The following is a 6378-nucleotide window of genomic DNA, read 5'->3' as shown; positions in this document are numbered from 1 at the left end:
TGAGCACATCCAGCAGAACCAGAGCAACATTATTTGGAGTTGAGTTTGTGTCCACCTGATAAATGTCCAGTATGCACTGTCTTTTCAGCTCTTTTTTTGATCTCTACCAACTTCTGAGAAAAATCTGTCTCTTTAGCTGCTAAATGTTTCACTGTGTTCACCAGCTAGTCTCTAACTATGTCTGTCTGCTCTGTGCTGCTGAGCAGGTTGTGTACAGTGGGTTTATTCACACTGTTTCACTAATAACAGCTGCCTCCTGCTGCTGGAAATATAGTTGATGAGAGCTGAGGTTGTGATCAAGTACGGCCAGGCTAAAAAGTCAGTGTGCACCATTTGAAATTTTTGGATTTTTATTTTTTATTTTTTGTAATTCTCTTTTTTTATTTATTTATAAATGCAGTATAACCATATGTAAACAAAATCCACAACCAGTAGAATATGAGGACCTTGAGCAAAACCAAAAAAAAGTAAAATAAATAATAATAATAATAATAATAATTTTCATTAAAGTAAAGTTTTAGGAGAAACCACATAAATAAAAATCATACCATAAAATAAGAATAGAGTAAATAACAAATAGATGGATTGTGCTATGCAGGTTGTTAATAATAATAATAATAATAATAATAACTTTAATTTATATAGCGCCTTTCAAGAAACCCGAGGTCACTTTACAATACATAATAATGAAACAATAACACCAACAAAACAGTACAATACAACACAAGCAGTACAGAAAAGCAACAAAACTATAACAAACAACAGAAGACAGCAGAGAAACTGTGTGATGGAACACTGGGCATGAGATGGATTATCGAATTAAAAAGCCATGGTGAGCAGATGAGTTTTGAGGGTGGATTTGAAAATGTCCAGTGAAGGGGCATCGTGGGTTACGGGGGGAGAGAGTTCCAGAGGGTGGGGGCAGCGATGCTGAAGGCCCGGTCACCAAAAGTTCGGAGGCAGGAGTGAGGGATGAAGAGTAGGCTGGAGTCAGAGGACCGCAGACATCTGGACAGAGTGTAGGGGTGGAGGAGGTCTGTTACGTACTGTGGGGCGAGGGCATGGAGGGACTTGTAACTGAGGAGGAGGATTTTGTAGATAATGCGGGACTTAACCTGGAGCCAGTGGAATTCTTGTTGAATCAAGACATACATTTAGAGACAGTGGGGAGCTACTAGTCACACTGCAATGTGTTTCTCGTACTTGTTCAGACAAAATCAGGTCTTATGTTTTGAGACATATACTATTTCATCCAGTTCTCAATAAAAACTTCCTTCTGGGTTCTCGAACTAAAAGTCCTTCTCTACATTACATAAATATTGTATGACAAGTCAGTCCATTGATCAGTACTAGGTATTTCTTTTTTCAGCCATTTCTTGATTAGGAATTTCTTACATACATGCCACCAATAATATATTAGCAGATATTTATCCTTATCAGTCCAAAATAAAGGTTATTTTGGCTAGAAAAACAGTTTCAAGAATGCCATGAAGTCCAAAAAGGAGTGACAGAGAGGCACCCCCAAAATAAATATAAGTGATTTGCTTCTTTGTTTTCACACAATCTCCAACATTCCATCTGGTTTGAGAAAGATTTTTTCTGGTTAGGAGTACAGAAGTAACGCATGACATTCTTCCAACAAATTTCTCTCCAGGAAGGAGAGCTTGTTTCATTGTTGTCTCAATATCTCTTCCCATTCCTCTTGTGTGATGGTCAGATTACCTTCAGCTTGCCGCCTTGTTTTAACCTCTCAATGTATTTTCCTTGTTAAGTTGTTGAAGGCTCAGGTACAGTTTCAAAATTACCTTTTAAAAGGGTTCATTCTCATATGCTTTAATAAATATTTGGAGTATTTCGTTTTCCGTGGCCATATTTAAGGGTTCAAGCCTGAAGGGCTGAAACCCTATTGTTTTTGTCCAGTTTTATTATCATTATTATTATTATTATTATTATTATTATTATTCAGAAATGTTTTCGCAAATTCCCGTGAGATGGTACGTCGTAGAGACATGACATTTTCACCAGTGATCGGATGTTGTGTGCAAACATGCTCAACAAATACAATACCAATAGGTCAATAGCCAGATGGGGGCGCTATGATTAAGGTCCAAGTAAATTTTGTTTTGAAAGGCCACCACCCTCACACCGTTATGACAGATTGACTTGAAATTCAACACACAAAATGGGTTCTACGAAAATCTCAAGAATTGATATTGAATTTTTTGAAAAACACATTTTTCACATCTCCTAAGGTGTAGGTCTGATATGTACTAAACCTTATGTGGATCATCATGGGATGAAGCTCTTAAAAAGCTATCAACAGCTTTTGATATGTCATTGTATTTTGATGATATTAACCAATGAACGTAAGAGGGGGCATGGCTCAGCACATTAATGAATTTTACTCATTAACCATCGAGCCAATCATAAAATTTGTAGGAACTGTCTATAAACATAATTGAATCATACCCTAAAAGTTAGATTCTAATCAACCGATAGGGGGCACTACAAATGCAAAAAGTCTCACAATCATCATCTCATAATCAGCCAGAGATATGAAACTTGGTTTGCATCATCTAGGGTCATGTCTCAGTCATAAAATTCGAAAAAGATTGCTTAAAGGGGGCGTGCCTTATTACATGAAATCTTAATTTCAAGACATTTCACATTCCATTCCAAAATCCATGATAAATCACCAGTGTGTGCTACAGAGCTGATTTTTTTCCCAGCACATCCACGGAATTGTGACATAAGTTTGCTGAGCTGCAACCCATAGTCAATTCAGAAGTCCATCACTCACATTTATCAGTCCCTCCAGAAAAACGCATAATTCAGTGCATAACTAATAAGCCAAAGTCCGCATATTCATGCGGGGCCGCATTTTTTCAAAGACGCCGCACTTTCGCTGCATAAATTGCCGATTTCCGCGTAAAATGCGCGAAATATGCGGGGCTTGCATGATTTCATAATCCTCGCATTTTCGTTGCAAGAGGGGTTTTCCTTGTGAACGCTCTCTGTAATGTACAAACAACTGTTGTGTCTCTCTGAGGCTTGCTGTGCGCGTCACGTAATGAGACAGAGCGCGCACTAGGTAGAGTCGGTGTGATGTTTCTTCTCCTCCTGTGGGGAGGAGGGAAGAAACCTTCCAGTGTAATAACTCGATCTAAAAGAGCTGGTTATGATTTTAGGCATGAATGTGGGATTCTGCGCTCCTGTCATCTTTGATAACGAGACAAGACGGGGAGGCTGAAAGCGCACATAAATCACTCACTCTCTTACGAAGTCAGGGCTAAGAGAAGTGCTTTCTTTAATGACAGTAGTTCGAGAGAGATTTGTGACAGAGGCTCGAAGGGATGTTCTCCCAGAGCGTGTAACACCAGGGGTAAATCCCACTGCATTGCCAAAGAGCACGTGACAAGTATCTGTCGCCTGACTCCTTTCTAAAAGCGCTTAACCAGCGGGTGCACAAACACGGATTTCTCTCCATAGCCTTCATGACATAATATATATTTTATTTATTTATTTTTACATAAGTTGTAGCATATTCTAGCTACAGAACTTGTTTGACTCAGCAATGTTTTATAAGTTTGAGCCATGTGTTTATTAAGGTCTGAAATAAAACAAGATGAGAACTTAAATATTCCCTGCACTTTCTGTAATGTAGTATGCTTGCTTATCATAGGAAGTAATTAGAAATGACTACATTAAGGTAGTAGCCTAGTGAGAACAGGGTGTTGGGGAAATCACTTTTTTCCTCTTTTTCATCAAACCCCAGTTTTTGCAAGTTCCCGCAATTTTTGCAAGTCCCACAATTTCATCACATGAAATTGCATAAATATCCCGCATATTCCATCGCATTTTTTAAGAAAACGTGCCACATAATCAAGGATTTTTGCCCGCAACAATCACAAAAAAACTCCGCATTTTTCTGCAACGACTGATTTATAGTCATTCTTTGGATACTACGTCACGTTTCAAATGGTGTTCAGATTGGTTTAATGGCTAGCTCACTGTGATATTCTTTATCTTGTGCTATGTACTGTATGCACAACAGTTTCAATTTCATCTTATTTTTAATTAAATGTCACCAAAATATTTGACAATATCCCTGAAATCAGTAGAATGATGTGAGATTTTTTTCCGACTTTTTTCACCAACGCTTTGACTGTTATTGATATCTGCGTTTTAATGATATTGACCAATGACCTTTAAAGGGGGCATGGCTCGGCAAGTGACTCCGAAATAGCTCCTTTTCCACCAAAATTTCCAGGAATTCATTTACCTGGGTAGAAGAATTCCTGGTAATCTGTGTGGTTTGCGTTTCCACCGCACCTCAGAGTTATGGAAAATTTATTCAAATCAGGCTGATGATGTAGATGATTCAGCGTGCGCCCTATATTTAGCTCCGCCAGGTTATTGGCTGGTAACATGGTAACATTAGTGCTGGTAGAGAGAGGAGGGGCTGTTTGTCTCAGCCAGCTGTCTTATTTTGTACAGTGCGTACATAAATTAATTCCGGACGACGACGTGGTCTAACTTTTTAATCTTTATTTACCGGATGCATACAGGCTTGCAGGAAGGCCAACTTCACACACCTGAGGTTGCACTGACACAGCCTAACTTAATGTCGTGTGGACCAATCATATTCAAGCATTATTCAGCATCCAATAGGAGTTGTTTTTTACATCTCCTAGCTCTGATATTGATCTTAAACACATCATACCATCATATTCTACTGAATATTACATCCCCCTTCTTTTAGAGAAAATTAACACTATATATGTGTGTCTGAAACAAAGTTACTATTAACAACCAACTAACCTGTATTGTAATCACATACAGCAAAACCAAAACTCAGTAATACTGTGATATGTCCACATAACCTTTGTAAACAGAAAAATACTCTTTTAGCTATCACTTAGCTTGCTTGAACACTAGAATATGTAAACATATAATTCTTTATGTAACTCAGTAGCAATGAACTTATTCAATACTATCAGTAACATGTTGGGGTTTTTTTTTTGTTTTTTTTTAATGACAATCTCTTAAGTGTGCTCTTGTAAGTCCATAACAATTCTGGGTTTGACTTCCCATCCGTACCTTGTCTGATAAGGGACAGTGTGAGGGGCTGTCTCACTAGTTGTCTGTGGGGTGTGTTGCGTAGTGCTGTGTGGGGCATGTCGTCTGTCGTGATCAGTCTTCGTCACTGTGTGTGTTGTGTGTTTCTTTTATGTCAAGAAGGTGACGTCTGTTTCATCTATACTCCTGACCTTTAGCTGTGCAAACATGGTAAGATCTGTCAGTATCAGCAGGCTGGATGACAACTGCTGGTTTCCAGTCAATGGCGGTTTTAGGCGGGGGCCAGCAGGGGCCAGTGCCCCCGTAACTCCGAGTCCGGCCCCTCCTGTGGTCCCCCCGCCGAGGAGTCGGAGGGGGAACGCGGAACTAAATCGTCTCAACAGGTTGCCGGTCGGACCACTTAAAGAGGCGCACCCAGTGAATCATGCAGAATACACCACACAAGAAGGAAAAGGGCCTGAGTTTTCTAGTGTTTAGTGTTTCCCATACACTGACTAATTTGCCCTGCCACAGTCTCCAAAAAATGGCCAGATATAAAATGCCTCCGGGAAATGAACGTCACTCTGTAGCGCACCGGCTGGAGCTCCAACTGGGAATTCTCCGGCTCCCCCCTCCCTCCCCCTCACCCTCCCCGGCCTCACCACAGACGTTGCTCTCCTAGCGCTAATGTGAGCCTGAGTTGATAGAGCAGACCGCATTTCTAAGCGGAATATTGAGGAATACAGACATCCACTTCGTGAGCATTCTTGAAAACACCCAGAAAACATCAGTAGAGAATTGTGTGGCTGTATTTAAGACAACTCTGAGCCTGCACGGCAACATACAGCACCATTGAGGTAAGCTCTGAAAACTTTTTCCTTTTCATTTGACTCATGCCTGTCACATCATGTTTGTGTAGTGATGTGAAATACGATTTTGAAAATCGACTGGATACTCTCGTCTTTTCTGCGCCTGACTTCCTGTTTGACTCATTTGGTCTGTGCAAATTGACGCGCCGTCAGAAATAGACCCGGCGCGTAATTTTAGCGGAGCGGAGCACCGAGCCGCTTCTAGGCCGCGGCTGGTGGAGCAGCTTCTTGAATGGCTGCTATTAGCTCCAGCACCCGCGCCTCGGCCGGATCGCGCACGCCACGGATCCAGTGGGTTGCTATAAATGGGCCTGTCCCAGAGGCATTCAACTACCTGAGGGCTTTTGAAATGCTCTGATTCAGGGTGCTGTACTTGCAAATCGGGAGGGAGGGAGGAAAGCAGTAGTTTGTGCCTGTTTGTGTGTAATTTATTTGAATTTCACCTTTTGTT

The 6378-nt window shown here is 40.7% G+C and overlaps 1 protein-coding gene across 1 annotated transcript in view; it reads left to right on the top strand.

The window, feature by feature from the left end:
* Positions 1–5777: 5777 nt before the first annotated feature.
* gtf2h4 (general transcription factor IIH, polypeptide 4) overlaps positions 5778–6378 on the top strand; it is a 136011-nt gene continuing 135410 nt past the window's right edge. Inside the window, exon 1 of the mRNA XM_049601594.1 lies at positions 5778–5915. The gene's annotated coding sequence lies outside the window, so the exon portion shown is untranslated. The remainder of the gene's footprint in view (positions 5916–6378) is intronic.

The sequence above is a fragment of the Epinephelus fuscoguttatus genome, linkage group LG17 (genome assembly GCF_011397635.1).
Source record: "Epinephelus fuscoguttatus linkage group LG17, E.fuscoguttatus.final_Chr_v1".
In the NCBI taxonomy this organism is placed as follows: Eukaryota; Metazoa; Chordata; class Actinopteri; order Perciformes; family Serranidae; genus Epinephelus; species Epinephelus fuscoguttatus.
Note: the sequence above shows the minus strand (reverse complement) of the source record. Positions and strands in the feature narration are given on the sequence as shown.